This window comes from Excalfactoria chinensis, chromosome 1, assembly GCF_039878825.1.
Source record: "Excalfactoria chinensis isolate bCotChi1 chromosome 1, bCotChi1.hap2, whole genome shotgun sequence".
Lineage (NCBI taxonomy): Eukaryota > Metazoa > Chordata > Aves > Galliformes > Phasianidae > Excalfactoria > Excalfactoria chinensis.
The window spans coordinates 40,570,100-40,591,422 of record NC_092825.1 but is presented as its reverse complement, the minus strand read 5'-3'; positions in this window follow the sequence as shown (position 1 = coordinate 40,591,422).

The following is a 21,323-nucleotide window of genomic DNA, read 5'->3' as shown; positions in this document are numbered from 1 at the left end:
TACCAAAAGCACAGGAAGACTGTTGCCAGAAGTTTGAGAGAGTTGATCCTTCTCCTTTACTCCAAACGGGGGTTTGAAAATCTTCAAATGCTAATCAAACATGGTCCAGGCAACCTGCAGCAGGCATCACTGCTTGAGCGGGGTTTGAACCAGATGGATCCAGAGGTCTCTTCCAGCCTCAACCATTTGTGATTCTGTAAAGGCTATGTGTTGAATGATGGGTTCCAGCTGGCATCCCCAGTGTAAGGTAGACATGGACTTACCTGAGTGCATCAAGTGTAGGACCAAGGAGATGATTAAGGGACTGAAGTACTTGAAATAAGAGGAGAGGATGACAGAACTGCAGCTGTTCAGCCTGGAGATGAAAAAGTGCATGGGGATCTTACCAATGTGTAAAACTATCTGTTAATGCAGGAGGAAGGAGGAGAGGAGGTAACAAAGATGTACTTTCCTCAGTTATGTTCAGTCAAAGTACAAAAAGTGAAATGCAGGAATTTTCACTTCAACAGAAGGTGGCTTTTTTTTGCGCTGTGATGGTGGTCAAGCATTTTTAAAGGTTGCCCTGGCAGGTTGTAGAGCTTTCATCCTTTAAGATGTCCAAATCCTAACTAGACACAGCCTGGAGCAGCTGTAGCTGACCATGCTTTGAACACTGTGGGTGGAATAGATGCTTATGATTTAGTGGTCATTTGATGCTAGGAGATGCTATCCTATTCAACCTATTTGGATAATTTCTATTGTCCTCTGGAGTATCATAATTTCAGCTGTAGTTTAGATTGCTGATGTCTTATTTCACCTGATACTGGCTATATTTTTTGTTTGTTTGGAGTTAATGCATACTGCTGCAAAATTAATTTTGTATGTTGCTTAATTGCACTTTTTATACATTTCCTAAAGATAATGTCTGCAAACTATGGTTTTTTTTTCTCCCCTACTGTAATTAATTTAAGAAAAAACAAACACCAAAACATCCATAACTGACGGATAAAAGTGCTATCAGAGGAGTTTTAACTTAATTAAAACAACACAAGCAAGGAATTTATGGCCAGCTTAATCCAGTCTTTTTTAAAGACACAAAACTTTCCTATATGTATCAAGTTAGCTGTTCAAATTAATTATATACTGACCTAGACTAGGAGCAATATTACCAAACCATATAGATATATACAAACATAAAATAGTAAGGCATATGAATCAGGTCTGTTTTGTCACAGTGCTGGTTGTCTAACATAGAAACAACCACTTTCAGTGCAGTTGTCTAAGTACAACAGTAAGTATATTGAGATGAATTGTACTTTCAATTTTCATTGTGCTCAAAACACCAGAACCTCTAAATCCAATCCTCCGATTCTTTAGGAGGAATGAGCATCTTCAATTTTATTTTGGTTTAATTTGTGAATATATCCAAAAAATCAAGCTGCTGTCTCTCCCGTATTCATTCGTCATGATTTCCATGGTTGACAGCTTCTAATTTTTTCCTTGTTTGTGCTTAGGGATCAATTCCAAATCATTCAGTACTCCCTCTCTTAACTTGTCTACAGTGCCAGGAGTGTCAGGAATAACAAAATGAGAGGAAAGGAGGACACTCTGAGAGAGACTGTATATAGAAACTAGGGCACAGTTAAGTCCCTATGTGTTACCTCGGATAGTGCATGCCCTATCATTCACAAATAGAGAGTTCTACCTTGAAAAAGTGTGCATTTGGTCAGGTCCAAGGCTTAAAGTTTTCTCCTGCAAGCCTCAGTCAGTACCCATCATATTTGCCAAACATGTCCTATTCTAGTACTTTGACATTCTATCACATTCTTTTAGTACCTTTTTGTCAAAAAGATCTTTTTCACAATTTTATTTTGCAATCTATAATATCCCTTCAAACTCTTTAATACAGTTGTGACTCTTATGAATTAACTGAAAATTTGTAAACTCAGTATTTCAAAATGAGCAGCAGTTAAAAACAAGGGTGACCTGTTCCTTTTGATTGGCCAGTGATGATCAGTTGGCCAGTTGTTACAACTTCCAATGACCAGCTGACCAGTTGTTGCAACTCCCAGTGCCACTGTTTAAGTTAAGTTGTAAGGTGCCATGATTCATATGGAATACTTCCCACTTCATTTGCTCTTAAGAAGTTTCTATGCATATGTTTGCAGTTCACATACATAAATACACACATACATATATGTTTATATATACCTGGATTAAGCTTCATTAGAAGAAAAGCTTTTACTAATACAGAGTATTATATATATGCTAAGGTCTTCTTTCTTGAATTACCCCTTGTTTACCCTCAAGCTCTTCAGAAATGGAGTAATGTTCTAGAGAAACACATTTTTCCCAATTTAAAGTATAAAATAAGTGAGTGAAATTGAATATCACAGACAAAGAATCTTCTTTTACACTGATTTCAACTCTGTCTTCTTATGCCTATGTGAATGATTATGAGAAGTGTAAGTAAACATTTATGAAGTTAATTGTAAATGAATCTTTAGATTAAAGGTGTAAAGATATAATTAAAAACTGAGAAGGGTATAAAGGGGCTGTTCCAACATTGCAGAGACCGTTTTATTTCTGATATTTCTAACTTTAAAGAGCTTCCCTTTGCAAATAATAATGATATATTAACAGAGGTGCTTACAGGAGATTAAAATATGAGGTTAAAATTGTAGCTTTCAACATAGTCAGACGTGAAAGTCCTTGTTGTCCTAGCGTTCAAAATGCTTTAATTCTCAGAGCAGCTAAAACTGAACTTTTAAGTGGCAATAGGAACATTCCTGGAGTTTAAACAACAAAGGCAACTTTGTTAACGTTTAGAAGAAGGTATCGACTAAACTAACTGCATCTTTAAAGATGTTGAACACAATTCTAGGAAGTCTATCAGAAGTATCCATTTTTAAAAACAATTAAGTATAGAACATCAAAGAAGAAATCTTGCCAAGATTTTAATTAAAATCTGAAAATAATGAAGCCTGAATTTCATCTGGGCAATTCTAATTTGCATATTCCTCTTAACAAATATATTCACATACATACATTTGTATATGTAACCTGCTTTTTGCATAAGAAATATAGCTGGGCCATGCCTGTATTTAGTTTCAAAATATAAGTCAAACCATCTAAACGATTAGGATTAATTTCCACATGAAAGCAATACTTTTGTTTCAGTTCTCCATACACTCCCACTACATTCTCCATGCCGTCCCATATTAATAGATTTTTTTCTTTTAAGTGGGAAGCATTTGATGATCTTCAGTCTCTACAATGACTATGTGCTCTATTCTCTAAAAATATATTTCTCTTCCATTGACAATAATGGCACTGTGCTAACAGCTTCCAGAAAATTTCCTGAAAGAAAATTATGATTACAGTTGAAATAATACGACCACTAACTACTTATATTACTGTAATCAATAATAGCTATGCTGTGATTTCTTATGAGTGAAACAGAATTTTAGTTTCATTTACAAACAGACCCAATAATGAAATTATAAACCAGTATAACAACTAACTACATTAATAAAAATATTAAGTCATTTGATATTTAATTAAATATCAATTCAATTTAATTAAATTGATTACATTTAGAAATCAAATATTAATTATAGTAGGTTTCAAAGAAGAGGCTCAAATTGTAATACTTAGGTAATGGTTATTAAAAACTAAATATAAAAACATAAAAGTGTAAGTATTCATTACAAAAAGAGAGTTTTGCAATCTATTATTGACTTTCAGTACTGGCTAAGTGACTTCATCCATCTATTCCCTTTAGTCTCTCACAGTAACACCTAAATAAAGCAAATAAAATACTTTCAGCTTAGTGATCGTTTCCTGTAGTCATATTGCCTTTGGCTTTCACTAATCCTTAAGTGCTTTTTAAAACAATAACAACAACAAAAACCATAATCAAACAAATAAAAAAATAACAAAGAAAAACGAATCTTGTCCTTCATCAAAACAGCCTGGCTCTGTATCCAGATAAGATGAGGGAAATTAGAAGCTTACTTTTTATACCTTGCAGACAGACACAGTCCTTGGGAGAAGACTTGAAGTTAGTGCCTCAAAAAAGTATCTGAGAAATATTTAACATTGTTTGGTATTTGGCTGTGGGTTTATATGGTTTACATCAGATGAATGGAGAACAATGAATCCACTAACCCTTTTCAATTTCTTTTGTTTTGGACATTATCTTCTGATATCAGAAAATTATACTTGCTGGCCTATTTGCCTTAATTAATATTTTACGAAGGATGTCTTTCATTTCTCTAAGAAAAATAACCACCTTGTACAGAAAACATGCCATAGTTAAGGACACCACACACCAATAATGTCACATGCTTTAGATTTCTGGCAAACTAGGTAGTTTCTGGATGGCATTGAGAAAATTGTGTAAACTCTATCTGCATTCCGTTTATATCAGTAAAACAGACTTGACAAACATATATACAAAAAATAAACAACCAAAAAACCTAAACAGATGAAATGCAGCTACTGTTACCAGTATTAATTTCAGGGCTGCTTTTCAGTTAAATCTTTTGATCACTTTTAAAGTCAGTGGACAGATTCTGTTTGTAGAGCATTAGAAAATGCTTTATAACACGTGCAAATAACAAGCTCTGATTCCACTGACTGTAAATGACAAGCATTTTGTTTGATTTAATGATCTATGAAGGATGTTTGTCTTATCTCAAAAGTCTTCCAAAAATTTACCACCTATTTGAAATGGAAATTATTAGCTTGAGTCAACAATAATCAATAAGCTTCAGATCTGATGAAAAAGTGTAAAAGCACAGAGAACAGAGATGAAATACAGCTTGATGACTTTTGATGTTTGATGTAATTAAAATTTTCAGTGCCCAGCTACCAAATACATTATTATAAATGAGTTTTATATTTTAGAGTAGTACTATTGGAAGAAAAATCAAATCTGACTATTTAAGAGAGGCAGAACCAAAAGAAAGACACCAAATTCAGATTATATATGAAGAGCACCATCTGAAAACAATGTCATGTACTTAATTGATTAAAGGAGATGTGGATCCACTTTGAAAAAAAAAAAAAAAAAAAATGCAATCAAATTAGTTACCTAAAAGAAAACCACTCTGTCCAAAAGTTAAAATAGGAAAAGAACCACCAAATGAATGGATATCTTTCAGGTTTATATAACAAAACCATTTGAAGAATGAAACTGATGTTCTAAGTTTTCTGAATTTCTGCACAAAGAGGGTAGATGTGCGTGGCCATAGTGACACAGAAGATAAATATTTATCAAAAAAAGAAAAGAGCTTCATGTGTAAAACTTGGAATTTCACATCTGTTTGGAACTAAATCAAAACGAATCTTGTAATGCAATAAATGTTTCCTGTAAAAGTGCATTATGAGCCAGGTTTTCTCTTACAAAAGTCATCTATATACACCATGCATGGATAGCTGCTGGTCTCAGAGTTTGTTATCAGACTGTGGCACAGAAAAAAGCATTTGAACAGTAATCATCAGGTAATACTGTCCCCCAAATTAAAACAAAAATATGGTCATCCTCCACCCCCACTAAGCCAAGAAAGTCAGGCCAAGAAAGAATGTTTTGAAATTGCCAGATGGTCTGCCAAACGAAATCCTGAAAATAGTTTTGGGGTTGGGACTACTGGAAGCAGGGAAGACAACATTCACTCCTCATCTTCACAGCTTTAAAGGATGCCACACAAACACGAAACAAGAACGAAAAAGAAAAAAAAATTCAAATAACACAGAAAGAACCCCCAAAATTTCATTTATTTCTTCAATGACATTTTACAGACATCAAATTCATGAATCCATTTCAACAAGAGAGTGCAACAGTTTTAAAAGCACAATGGTAACTCCAGTCTCATTTAAACATTATTAATAGAAAAATTAAAACTATAAAAATTTGACTGTTGGTATCACTAAAGATAAGTAAGATAAATAAAAGAAATATGTTCCAGGTGTTCATTTAAACTAAATGTTGCTTTTTAATACTGTATCATGGCTTCTTTCTTCCATCATTTTGCTTGCTAATGAAAACTAACCTTGATGTTGGGAACACGAATTGAGATTGTGCAGTACATTAAGTTAGAAATCAGAAAGCAAACACAGATATTCATTATTCTTGTTTATCCATTGTCTCAACAAACATGGAAGGTCTTTCTGGGGTTTATTAATACTCAGATAATAGCCTCTTATATTCTTTAGTTTTTTACACTAATAAGAACAATCTGCAGTCTTGAATTCATTTTTTGACAGAAAACACCCAGTGCAGAAAATAGTATTTTTGTTTGCCTGTTTGCTTTCTGTAGGAGGAACTAACAAATCATTCTTCATGTTAACATTTTAGCTATTTCTTTTGTTTCATTCAGGTGTTTTCTGCAGTATTCTTTTAATTATCTTAGGATATAATACTAATTAAAACATTTGAACCAAATAAAAATATTTATATTAGTATAAAAATTAGACATTCTTTCAGTCCTTTTTGATTTTTTAAGTGCTACTGAATGATAGTAATCTAGTACCTCCTGTATTTGCTCATAAAATAAACTAATTTTGACATAGAAGTTGTATCAGGATCATATAATACAAAGGCTTTCATTTAAATATTTGTAAGGAAACATACTACTAACACTAATTTTCAGAGAAGGAAGAGAATAGTTAAATAGTGGTGAAAGCTATTACCTTCTCAGTGTTTTGAAAACATAGTGGAATATCAAGGACTGACCACAGGAGAAACTGCTTCAGTAAAAATCTAGATGATCCAGAATTTGAATTTACTATTAAAGGTTATCTTTCAGTGGAGGTAGAACTTATTAACACATGCTATTTCTAACAAAGATATAAATATATTATCTGATTGAAAATCAAGATTCTGATTTGACAGAATTTGTTTACTTTTTGAAAGTACTTTCCAGAAAACTGGAAGACTTTGTCCCTGACTCTCATTGAATGTACTTGGCTCCATCACTGCTAAGAGAATTAGCAAAATCTCACAAGAAGATCATATTTACAAAGGTCTTTTATGAGGTCAATTACCAGATCATTACGAGATTTGTGACCACACTGCTTCCAGCAGTGTGGCTTTTCTGAACTTGCTAATGCATCTGCTAAAGTTCCTGGCAGATTTTCCCAGTTCCACTGATACTCCTGTGTTGACATCTCCCAAAATTAATTGAACAATCAAAAGTTCATTTGAACAAAACACAGTAAAGCTCTATAAATTGGCTTTTCCAGCAATGCTTTACTTAAAAATATTTATTACTGATTCTACTGTCAAGTCCTTCCAAATATGACTCTAAGAATATCATAAATAATTTTCCTAGGTCCTTTAAATCTCTTTTTTAACATAAATTTTGTGAAGAAGGGGAGTTTTAAACATTTTTTTTTTCTTGTACAAGGGGAATACTTGTTATCATTGAGAAGATTTGTTTTTATTCACTGATTTATATTTCATTTGTTGTATTACAACAGTTATCCAGTAAGAACATCAGAGGTTTCTGTTCCAAATGGAATATTTTACTATTTGCCTTTAGAGGATATGTTTAACTTCTGTTCTCTATGGTATACATCTACATCACTACCACCAAGAAAGGCAATGTGCTGGCCTGACAAAGACAGTGAAGAACTCTATTCTAATTCTAAAACTGGGCTCAACAGTATATAAGCACCACAACTGGCAAATACAATTTCAAAATGCTTTGGTTAACAGTACAGTCCTATCCTCACAAATCAGACAGGTCCAGAACAATAGCTAAATACACATGCAAGTTCAGACTTAAGCATGTCTAAGGATACAGGAAAGTACTCCTTCCCAAACACATCCAAAAGTTCACTAACTCAGAACATGGCATCAGAGGTTACAGTCATGTTAGCTGTTTATTTCAAGAGAAGGTTGCAGAAAAGACCTTTCTTGCAGAGAAGTTTAGACAGCTGGTGACACAAAATCTCAGTCAGTGGAATTATTTAGCAACTAAAGAAGAAATTTTTTACTGTAAATGTGATGGAGCATTAGAAAAGATTACCCAGAGAAGTTGTGGATGCCCCATCCCTGTAAACATTCAAGGCTGATTTGGATGGGGTTTTGATCAACCTGATTTACTAGAAGATGTCCCTGCCCATGGCAGGAATACTGAGGGTTCTAAAGGTCCTTTCTAACCCAAATCATTCAACTCAACTGTATGAAAACATGTATGAAGTATAGTTAGACTAGCAGGTAGACTAGCATCTCACATCTCACTTGAATATTGCTTCACAGGTTCAACACTGAGCAGATCTAACTACTGCACAAACTTTCAATAAAAAAGCAAGGTTATTCATCATCCCTTTTTCCATAGGCTATAGGCAGAACACTTAAAGACTATGTGATACCCAGGACAATTAATTCTGTTCTTGTCAATACAGAGAATTGCCATAGGGGAAAGCGGGTTCTAAATCTACTTGTATGAGAACTTTTGGTTGACCTGAAATCTTGGGATACACACATTGGTGTGCCCCCAGTGGCGCAGTGGTATAAACTGCTGCTTGCGGCACTGGAGGGCCCGGGTTCGAATCCCCCCTGTGGCGCAGGGGTAGAAGTGCCGCTTCGCTACACAGGGGGCTCGAAACCCGGGAGTTGGACTCGATGATCTCTAAGGTCCCTTCCAACTCGCACGATACTACAATACTATGATACATTCCTTGAGGAGATAGGAATTGATTGGATGACAAGTCTGTCTTATCTAATCACAAATACAAGGCCAGGCTCGATGGTGCTTTGAGCAACCTGGTCTAGTGGAAAGTGTCCCTGCCTATAGTAGAGGGAATGGAACTAGATAATCTTAAAGGCCCCTTCCATTTCAGAGCATCTGATAAGAATGATGGTGGTGATGATGAAACAACACACACGGATCTAGTAAAAATATCTGAAGGCTTAGAAGTTTCACAAGCTATAATTTGACCTGTGGATACTGACACTAACAGAAAGCAGAGATTTCTTTGGAATTTCAATTTTCCTTAAGTTGACTGTGAACAGAAAAATTCCATTTACTAAAATATATTGAAAGAAAGTCACATAACAGCTTTGTTTATTGCCTAAATATTAAAAGTCTCCCATATTAGTTACAAGCATGATACATATATGGAATTCAGTTTTGCTGGGCATAAAGAGATAGTTTGTACTCTGATCAGTTCACGAGGCTGATCAGTTCAAATGCAACCAACTTTAAAAGCTAGAGAATCTTTATTTTGCTCAAGTAAAACTGCAACACAGGCGGAAATGCAAAAACTGCATCTTCAGTAGTTGTTTCTGATCATCTAAAAATGTCTATTGTTTATTTTAACAACTTGAAATATTATAGACCTGCTCAGAAGTGGTGACCTCAACAAATGCAGAATTAAAGTTCTATCTCAAATAAGGTCAAATAAACCCAGGATTTAGAAAGGTACTCTGAAGAGTTTAACTTTATGTACATTCTACTGAAATATGTATCATTAATTATTGACATGCTAACTAACAAATTATTCATAAAGATATCTTCAGCAATCATCGTTCGGATCTCTTTGGAAAGCATTCCTCAAATTCTCAGACTGTTAGAAAATTCATTTCTAAGCTGTATTTTTACATGCATAGAACTACGTATAGTAGTATCAAAGATTTTACAAAAATTCTTTTTAATACCTTGCTGTCATCAAAGATCCTACACTCTGAAACTTAGGTCTACAGATTTTTTTATTAGGTTTGTCAAAATTATGTGACTTCCATCACCTTAAAGGAATATGTCATGTCTTCCATAAATATTAAAAATATAAATATTTTTTAAAATCTCCTGCCAAATTTAATCTTTGAGTAGGATTTTTTGTTCTTTTAAGTTAAATGAATTATTTGCTGTCTTACAAGCATTTGCGTAGTCAGGTTGTTATAAACCCATAAGAGCTTTTCTAATAATGTGTTTTCCTGTGCTTAACTCATTATTACAGGATGACAAATCCATATAAACACAGTGAGTTGACAAGGATGTGAAAGTTAGCAAAAAATAGATTTAATTCCCAGACCTCCTCTGCTCTCAAATTCCCTTGATCCAGATCCCACAAAGTGTGTTTCTGCATCTGATCAGTCTTATTTTTCTGCAATATGCATGGTCATATGCTTACACATTACCCGGAAAATATTTTATAACATCATTAAAAGAGTGTTTCTTTTGGATAACATTATTTCCAACTCTAATTACTGAAGATGAACCAAAAAACATCCAAAGCGTAAGTAGAAACACAATTTCCATTTGGAATGCTTTTTATTTGTTTATGTAGTAAAAAAATGAGGTATCCGTGAGAATAGTTATGATTATTGGTTAAGAAATGTGTTTTTGGAATTGTTTTTTGAATAGGGAATACATCAAACAAGTTTAACTTTACATTAGCCATACAACATTCCACTTAATCAGCCATCTCTTGCACAATATGTACTCCAATAAATATAATTATGATTTTTTTTCCCTGTTTATTATTTGAGTAACATAGATGGTTGAGAATTATTGTAATATAAATTAAGAAAAAAATTATGTGACCCTTATTCTCTCATTGTGACAACAAGGCAGGTTATGAATCCATATTACATACAGAGAACCCTCTGACATCCGAAGTTGGAAGAAATCCATGAGGACCATTGACTCCAACTCCTGGCTCTATGTGGGATCATCCAAAATTCAAACCATATTTCTGAGACTGTGCCCAAACTCCATCAGCTTGGGGCCATGACCACTGACTGCCCAGGGGAGCGTATTTCAGGGCCTGACCACCTGCTGAAGAACCTGTTCCTAACATTCAGTCTGACCCTCCCTTGACCCCATGCCGTTCCCTCAGGCTCTATTGCTGTCACACAGAGCAGAGCTCAGCACTGCTCCTCCGCTCCCTGTGAGGAGCTGCAGCCACCATCAGGCCTCCCCTCAACTCCTCGGCTCTGCTCTGAGCAAACTGAGGGTCCTCAGCTGCTCTTCCTCTTCCTCTTCTGTCCTCTTAGATCCTTCACCATCCTATCTGACCATAAATTACTACCTTCAGTGCAATGCTAGGACATTTTTTTATGCACTGTAGAGTGAAAGAATACACATAATTATTGTGTATCCTCATCTATCCCACACTTCAGACAAACTTAATCAATATTCTTTCCTCGTTTGAGAAATATCTGAGGTCTGAATTTACAGTGGAGTAATTTAGAATTAAACTGTTGTAGGTCAGAACTGTTTGAGATATGTAAAAAGCAAAATCCTTGTAGTCATGTTAGATTATTATCTTTTTTCTCTTAATAAATAAATCCATCTAGCAAATAAATATTAAAAAAAAAATTACACTAACAAGCTTTTCTTTGTAAATATGGGAGAGAATCAGACACAAGACTGTCATTTTCAATAAAGATGAGATAAAGCAGTGTGAGAATTCTCAAACGTAATGTGAATAGGCCCAGTGTCAGGAGAATTCCCCTGATTCCTAACAGCTTGGGTCCTAATGAAGACTTAAACTAAATTGCTATTGTGCTCAACAAAATATTCTCAAGAAATAAATATGAGAAGCATGCCCTTAAAATATAGCCCCAGTGCAGTCTTAGGGCAGTCTCAAATAAAAAGGCTAGCTTCAAGCCTGATATTTCTGCATACAAAACAATCCCATAACAGGTTGTTAGATACACATACGCCAAACAAACACACAAAAACCCCCAAACAACCAAAGAAACAATAACACCAATGCAACAACAAAAATCACAACAGGATTAATTCTTTTTCTTGATTTCTATTTGTGTAAGGCTAGATCAATTTAAAAATGCAAATTTAAATGTGAAACTGTGTGCTGTGCACTTGAGCAGAACATCAGACGACAGTTGAGCAGGGTTACTGTAGACCTGTATGTCAGTCTTGCCAGCCTCATATGACAGCCAGACATTTAGAGACCTCACAGGTCTTGCACATGCTGTTCAGAAGTGGGCCAAATTGTATGTACTCTAGGAGGCAAAAGTTCTGAAAGCAGATCAAGCTCTCTGGAAAGGTGAAAGGGGAACAAATTTCTTTATGGGGAGAGCTGGAGAGAGAAGCTGTAATATTACAGGATACAGAAAAGGTTTCTAACAATTTGTTGCATAAGAAAGGTATTAATTGGTACAAGCCAACTTGTACCAACTCTAAAGGAAGCCAATCCTTCCTTTAGAAAATCGAAGCCTTAAGAGTTGGATGCTAAAGGCTCAGGACATGCTTGGTGGGAAATAAGGTCTAGAAAAGTGATGTTTTTAGCCCTGAGAAAGTGATAAACTATTAAGAGCTGCACACTCTCCTATCAGGTTTGTATTAAGCCTCTGCTGCTCACAAAGAATTATGTCTTACATCAGGCAGAATCTTGAAGTGATTTATCCTGTTTAGAGATCTGAGTCTGCTAGTCCAGCCACCTCAGCAGTGGCAGAGGAGGTCAGGACAATCTGCATTATCTTCTTGCCAAGGCATGCTCATGAATGAATTATTTTGTATTGAGTGTCAAACTGCAGTACAAGCAGGAAGCACTTTAAAATACAAGTTTTCACAGCCAGAATTCTATAAGAGAGGATATAGAACTGATTTATTATAAATACAAAAATATGTTTATGCCTCAGGTACTGAAAATGTCAAGACAGACCCTCACTGGGCATGTAAAATGTATGACTTCTGCTTGAATAAACCTGTTAGTTGATGAGAAACTAAATGATAGATTATGATAATTAGGTTTACATTTTGATCTTTTCTGAATCATTAGATTAAAATGAAAAACTGTAAAAGTACATTCCTTGCATCTTTGTGCACTCAGAAACAAGAAGAGAAGCAGAAGAGGAAAAACATTTAGATGAAGATAAGATTACATTTTTTCAAAAAATGTGTTCAATAGTTTTGAGAAGCAAAGCTGGAAACTCTTCTCAAGACTTCACTTAATTTTTAAACAGCATTTAAACTCAGCATTCTTTGATACTGTCATTGCTTGCAATCTTAGAACTGTTTTCAGGTGTTGGGTTTTTTTTTTTTTAATTAATTTTAAAAAGAAGAACTTGAAATAATTATCCTCTTTCTTGAAATATGACGTATTTCAACAATGAGATTTTCTACATTCACTGAAAAACAGACTTTTTGTTTTACTTTTGTTATGCATTTCTTTATTACCCTACCGAGTTTGTAGGAGACGATCCAGTGGCTAAGATTTACTATTCATATCTACACAAAGGCAGAACTACAAATCATATTAAGAAAAATCAAAATTACAGTCCAATAAAAATAATTTCTTCTCCATTTCTTCTTGATTCACATCTACTCTCTAACTTCAACTACAATTATAATGTACATAGGTCACTCTGAAAATAATGCCTCTTATTTGTTTCAAAGGAAACTACAACAGATTTAAGAAGCACAGTAGCACTATTTGATAGAGCAAATTCTCAGTTACAAAACAATAATTTTCAACACAGTCACCACCATTAGCTATGCATTTTCACCAACAATGACCAACAGCCTGCATGCAGCATAAAAAACATGGCTTTTTGGAACATGGCTTGTCTTTTATGTCACTGTCGCCACTGCTGAAACATACCACCCACAGCCTCACTGTGCTCACATCCACTGTTTGTTTTCCATAAACATTCATGTAGCGTGATGCATGTCAGTGGGTGCCATTTTTTGCAATTGGAGGAATTCAGGGACACACTGTTACTTCACATGTACTTTTTGGAGATATTCATGGTCACATTGGAGAGGGCTCTGAACAACCTGACCTAGCTGTAACTGACCCTGTTCATTGCAGACCAGTTGGTCTCTTCCAACTCAAATGATCCTATGAGTCTATGATCATTGAGTTGGCACTGCAAAAGTTTTGTTCTTCCTATACGTCACTTCTAGCAGGAGTTTCTCAATATAAAGAAGTAAGAAGACAAAACAGTTTGGTAATAAATGTCTATGTTCAGACAACTGATTTTCACTCTTGTATTAAGATTTCAGTAAGATTATAAACACTGAAAATTTTAATGTAATGTTATTTTTTACTGTTCTGCGCAGAATTTCACATGCAAAATATGCAACCTTTAGTAGGGATTTTTAATGTAACAAGAACTTCTCCAATTTAGACATATGCTATAAAACAAACAGATGATGGGATAAAATTCTGATTGTTTTTTAGTTCAGTGTTCTTTAGTGGATCAAGAAATTCGAATGAACCTCTTTGGTCACAACATGTAATTCATTATCAGAGGCAGCATTCACTTTCAAAACTGCTCATGGCCTTAACTTAAAATAGCTCGTGTGCAAAAAATACTCGCATCATTTATTGTTCTGGTAGTCTGTGCCTTTTGCCTCATTTCCAGCCTGTGTTATTTATAGTTGTTTTCTCCTTTCTTGTTCTTGTACAAACATTGGCTTTTAGCCTAAGTGGTATTTTTTTCTTCCATTTTATAACCTCCTACTGGGTATTTTGATAACCACATGCCCTTTTGATTTTGCTTAGCCTTAGATAACAAGCTCTAGCTCTTTGCAGAATATAAGCCCTCTGCTTTCCCTATTCAGCCAGCAGAAATTCTCTGTTTTAATTTAAATTTACTGACCTTGAACATAGTAAACAAAAATAAGTTCACATTCCAAATGAACATTATTAATATGTTCCTACTGGAGATACCTTTTCAGCTCTGTCACAATGTTTTCTGCTTACATGACTTCAGTGATCTATCACCATGTTGATATGTAAAACATCCAAGAAAACTTCCACCTTAGTTCTGTCTTATAATTTCTCTAATTTCTCTAATTTCTGTCTTATAACAGGAGTCTGGTACTGGTTTTACCAGAGTTTAGGAATAAACTGAGCATTACAGCAAAAAATACCTTTCTCTCTCTCTCTCTCTCTCTCTTTTTTTTTTTTTTTTTTTTCTTTTATTGCTTTTTTAATTTTCTCTAGGTATATCTTATCAAGTTCTGGGGGATAGACCTTTCTTAAGCAGAAGTGAAACTGATTTCCTTGTGTTTAATAGCATTCCAGAGATCTCTGTTCTCATCAGTATAGCTCCTTGTTTCTTGGGATCTTCTATAACTCAGCAATCACAACATCCTGGAATAAGCTACAAAATACATCGATGTATTACATGCACACATTCTTTTTAACAACATAACCTTCATTCATTTATGTTCTCTAGCTATTAAAAAAAAAAAATTAGGAAAAGTCATTTTCTATTATTCTCTTCTATTCTTCTATTGTGATTCTTTGCTACATCTCTTCTATACTGAAAACCCTCATTTAAGTAATACAGAACTTCCATGCCTCTCCATGAATTTAATCTTCTTTGTTATCTTCCCTTATGCCTTTTTGAATTTTGCCTGGAGTTAGGCTGGATAGCATCCAGCAAAGTAAAATGTCTTGCTCCATCCCTTTTGAAGCAGTTGGCTAGTATGGTTGTGTTCACACAAGGACGGGACAGCTGAGGAGTCTGTGAACAGGCAAAGAGGTCACGTGTTTCTGATTAGTATGGCCATCACCAAATGAGAATGCTGAGAAGGGCAGTCAGGTAAAGAAATATGCAATAAAAGTGCAAGCTTCCATAAACTGAGATGTTTACAGAAGGCAATATATGAAACAACATTCAGGTGCATGACTGTGCATAGAGTAATGCAAATAGAATGGCAGAACAGAATGAGGGTAACCACAGTCAGAGGGGACCTGACCCAGCTCCCTAAGCAGAGCAGGCCTAAAGTCAAATTTTGGCCAGGATGGTCAAGCCTTCTTCCAAGAAAGTTTTGAATTCTGATAGGCAGAGATCCCATGACTCTGCTTTAGTGATTATTTTTAATTGTGAAGAATTTTCTCACATTTAATTAGTATTTCCCTCACTGCAGATTTTGTCTATTACATTTGCTGTGCATCACTGAAGATTATCTGGCTACAGCTTCTGTGCTACAGAGTTGAAGACTGCAATATTTCCCTGTGGCCTTTGTCTTTAGGCAAATCAAACCCAGCTTCTTCAGCCTCTGTTCACACATCATCTGCTAGTCCTCAGCCACACTGGATATGCAGCAGAACTCTAAAGAGCAGCCACACCAAATTAGACTGTAGCATATGTAACCCACTTTCAATCTCTGAAAATGAATGCTTAGAAAAAAAGAAGAAAAATGATATTTTTCTAACATATACTCAAGTTCCTGGAAATGTGTGGAGTAAACAGCTCTTGACAGACTGGTTGTATCCTTGTGGTCAAAAACCTTATACACTTTTTTTTTTTCCCCCCCTCTTAACTAAGCATTTCCAGTTGTATTGTACTTGCAATATTCTGAACATGGCCTTTACAGCACTTTTGCTGTTTGGTGTAGTTCTACAATTAGGCTCTTCAGCATGTATGCATAACAACTCTAAATTACAACTAAAAATTGTGAGTATGGGATTTGACAGTGACTTTTAAAGAGCAAATTATTGTTTTTCCTTTGATTATGCAGTTACAGAAAAGCAAGAACTTCTCAAGAAGAAAAATACAGGCAGGAAGGCATGTTAATGAACAATATAAAGGAGATCTTCATACTTCAACAGACTGTTGAAGCTTTGTAAAACCCTAGATGCTTTACTGCCAGTCGACAATATATAATGGAAACACCATTTTTATTTATTTCCTAGTTTAGATCATCACATACTTCCACGATGATGATCTTCTCAGGTCAGAGGCCATATATTTTTAAGGTGTTATTCAGAGCACTGCAAATTTTCTTGTCACATGGAGAACATGGATTGGATTGCTGCTTAAGATTTATATTCTTACTGGCTTGAGCCATAGCAAAGTTGCTACTACAACTTCAAGGAAAACTAACTAACTGCAAACAGCTAAATGCAGGACAGAAATATGGAACAATTAGGTTATGGTAAACCATAAAGCAGTTATTATTGACATAATTACAACCTTCTCGAAATCTTATTCTAGTTTGGTTTGTTGACTCTACCACTCCTCATCCTTTTAACAAGATAGGTATCAAGAGGTCAAGCCTGACTGATAACAGCCTTTGCCTCTGAAGTGTTAACAGGGTTGCAGGCAAACAATAGCATGAACTGTGGCTGACTCTGGCAGCAATAACTATTGCCTTCTCAAAAGTGCTGCTAGATCGTGAGCAGCAAACAAACCAAAGCAAGGATATAACATAGCACTTAGCTGATACTTTGCATGATTTATGCAACTGCTCCATACTAGTTAAGAAAGTTAACTCATTTATCATGGTCTGCAGATATTCTTCCACATTGCTTGTTCAAACTGCAATAACAGTCTGCAATAAGAAAGTGAAATGAATACTATTCCTAAAAAATATTGAGATAACTGTTCTAGTTCTTTAGCAAAGACTTATTTATTTATGGGATTTATATACTCTTATGTTAAAGATGTATTTAAAACAAAAAGCAACTACTGAAGATGCTCATCAGTAACAAACACATGAAGACATCAAAACCTCTCCTTTTCTTTTTCCTCTACAGCCTCTGCCCTAAAGCACCAGCAGCGTGAGAATGTACCAGTACAAGAGAAACAAGACAAGAAAACAAAGAGAACCTCTAAGTATTCAAGAAACAGCCTTTGTTATCCCATTCAGTTTAACCTTTGGCCTCTAACTTTTGGCATCTCACTTTGAACTGAAAAAGGGACAGTGTACCAGTGAAAATAACCATATGAGAAGACTTAAACTCGGTAGTTGATGTGGCCTGTAATTGATGAGCTAGTTTGCTATATTTTTTCATTGCCCAGAAAGCTCTTCAGGTACCCAGATACCATGCAGCCATATCTTGTTATTGGTATCATTTAAAATCATAAAAATCTAGATGACTTTTATGCATTTCAATTGCCTTATATGTGTGTGTTTGTTTTTCTATAAACCTAGCAATACAGAATTCATCTTATGCTCATAACTTGAAGGATCATCTGGCAATTTTTGTACACATGGTTTGGAAAAAAAAAAAAGGTGGTGCAGATACGGAAAGAATAAAATGAGGGGAAGAAGAAAGATGATCAAAAGGAAGTCAATGGAAAGAAGGTTTTGTTTGTGAATTTTATCACAAGACAAGCCAGCACACATAATTGGAATATCCGGATAAAATCCCAAGGTATCATTTTAATTCCTTACAAGAATTTAAAATCTTTGCAATTTCACTGTTGCTTTTACCCTTGGACAGAGTATAATATGAGGGCTGCTCTGAAACGAATGCCTCCTATTTATGTCAGCCCATGATGACATCAGAGGTGGACACTGGCAGTAAAGCTGAACCATTCCATCAATATCCTATTTCATTTTGTTGCTGTGAGACAGACGGCAGCATGACAGTCTGACACAACGGCATCTGACACAGAAGCATTTATGAAGTAATGGTGTGTCACTGAATCTCACACACAGAAGAAATGGCACTCACTGACATTCATCAGTGCTCACTGAACATTTATGGAGAACAAACAGTGGATGTGAGCACAGTGAGGCAGTGAGGGAAATGCTTCAGCAGTAGCAACAGTGGATCACCTCTGCTGGTGCAGACTGTTCTGAGTACGGCATGCAGGCTCCTGTTTGTTGCTGATGAAAATGCACAGCTAATGTTGGTAACTGTGTTAGAAAACATAGAAAAGCTGAGAATTTTCTCTATCAAACAGTGTTATTCTGTTCTTTGTAGCTGTTGCAGTTTCTACGGAGATAAACTAGGAAACCAGTAGGAAGCACTACTTTTGTAGTGACCTACATATACGCATTTACATTTCATGCATGCTGATCATAATTAAATTAATCTATTAAACTTTCTGTTCGTTCTTATGGATATTCTAGCAATCACTTCTCTTGCAATATCTGTAGAAACAGCTGAAGGAAAATCTCTGGAAAGGTAAACTGAAGCCTAAATAATCACACTAGAAACTTGACTGAGCATATTCAGCAAAGTAAGGGGCAGGAATATGGTATGATTTATCCAGATAATCCTCATCAACCGATCATATGCCACTAACAAATCCACTCATACAAATACATCTGTAGAAACACCGCTCCGTGCAGCTTCCTTTGCAGTTTCTGCAGGGAATTCGAATTTCCCGAGTATTAACATCTCACGTCTTTTATTGCCTTTATTTTGTTTGCAACTATTCTTTCTACAAAACTTTAAGTGCTCTCTTTTGTAGAGTACTGAAAAAAAGCCAGCATTGTATTTATGTCTGAAAATTGTTCCAGAAGGTAGGAAGGGCGTTCAGAAGCTCCTTTTAAACTTCTTTTATCACTTGTCTTTGTTCTTTTTTTTATGTTTAAAAAAAAAAACCAACAAAAAACAACACCAAAACCATTGTACTTTTGCACCATTTCTGAGTACAGGCAGTTATTACGTGGCTTTTGTACATTTACTAGATTTCAGTAACACTTAGTATTTCTTACAGATCCACTTCCCTCACTTCTTCCCTCTCTGTACAGCTCTCAGGTGTGTGCAACGTAATCATGCTGCCTTTGTCATGCTGCTAATGAGGAGGCACATGTTAAAACATCTACAGAAAACCCGCAATGCCTTACAAAAAGTCATGTGATTTCTGATATTCCTGTAGCTGACACACGCAGTGCACCCAAGCAAACCTCTGTGATTCAATTGAGAGCTGAGGAAAGTTAAAAACTGACTTCCTGTGAGCATCAGTTGTCACAATCTGTTTTGTTGTGTTTTTTTTTATGTACCAGTGAGTTAGTGCTACAGCACTGTGCTGCAGTGATGATCACGTGCAACAATGCATAACATTGGGTTAGCAACTGCAGATCAAATAAAGGTGAGAAAAATTTCAAGGTACTTTAAAAATCAAGTTATGACTCCTACTTTTGGTAAGACATCCTGTAATTGTTGCATTTTTCCTCCTCCACCTACTTGCATTGTGTGTGCATGAATACATGTATAATTAAAAATATCTCGCTACGTGTATTTGAAAAGACAATACGCTAGTGACTACACATAAAGAACAAAGATATATTCTGAATAGGTGTAGGAAGTCTGAATAACTTCCTTCATTTTAATGCTTGCTTTTATTCCATCCAGCATCCATCACGCTTCACCTTCGTGACAGTTGCAACTCAGAAAAGATGCAGAGAATCTGCAACCTCATATAAAGCTTTTATACTTTATCCTCCCTCAAACTATATCAAATACACCAATTTATCCCTACTGCCAAGTCACTGGCAATGAGATTTTTTGCCAGCACCACTCATTCACTCATTAGCATATGTAAATCTTCCCACATTTTCAAGGTGTAGTCTGTCACACAAAGCCCCACATACCCACACTTTTATTTCTTCGTACTCACATCTCAATAAAGTAAAATAAAAGACAGCTCATCCAGACAAGTGGGTACCTCTGAGCTCGCTGCAAAGCACATTAATGTCTCTGCGTGGACATGCAGTACAAGTCACTGACAGCTCTGTAAGCATGTTTGAAGACACCTTCTGAACACAGACTTATCTACGCATGTTTTTCATTTATTTCCTATACAGGAAAAGATGTAGCAGGTGAAACCTGCCTGCATTATGCTGGAGTCTATAAACATAGCGATGTTCTGTTTTAAAAGCAGGATTCCTCAGACTGGGGCATCTAATACTTGTAAAGTCCAATTCTCTTTCTAGTAACCTTTAAAAGAATTAAACTGTACTGTGGAAAGTTAAACTTGGTTTTCTCAAGCTCTTTCTTAGCACAAGGAAATTACACAGCTGTAGTTGTTTAACCCAGCAGGTGGCTCAGCACCACATAGTGGTTCACTCATCCCAACCCCTTCCAGTGGGATGGGGGTGAGAACAGGAAAAAATAAAATAAAATAGAACTCAGATATCAAGATAAAAATATTTACTAAGTTACAGGACAAAGAAAATAATAATAATAATAAAAGATTATTTTAATAATAATGGCTATTATTACATTGTTGCTGTCCCAGAACAATTACGCAGAAGGTACTGTGGTGCGTTTGCTCCTTTCTTATTTGTATTTATTTGAGACAGATAACTGTGTATGGAAGAAAACGTCCTGTATGCAGAACCACTGGTTTGTAGAAGGGCACTAACATCAGACTGCAGAAAGTAGTATATAAGTTTTGAACACTAACTTCACTACCATTCACCTTTACAAAGATAATGTATTTATTTAGATTTTTTCCCCTTTGCTTTAAATGTAGCATAGAAATGCATGTGAACTAGTAAGCTGCACTATATTGATTGCAAAGATCAATAAGGTTTACTTACCTTCTTGTAAGCTAGGTTGGAGGGTTGGGGAGCAGATGCCCTCGGCTCAGCTGAAACCCTACACAAAGAGTGTTAATATTTTCTAAGTAGAGGAAGTTAGATGAAGAGTGGGTGGAAGGA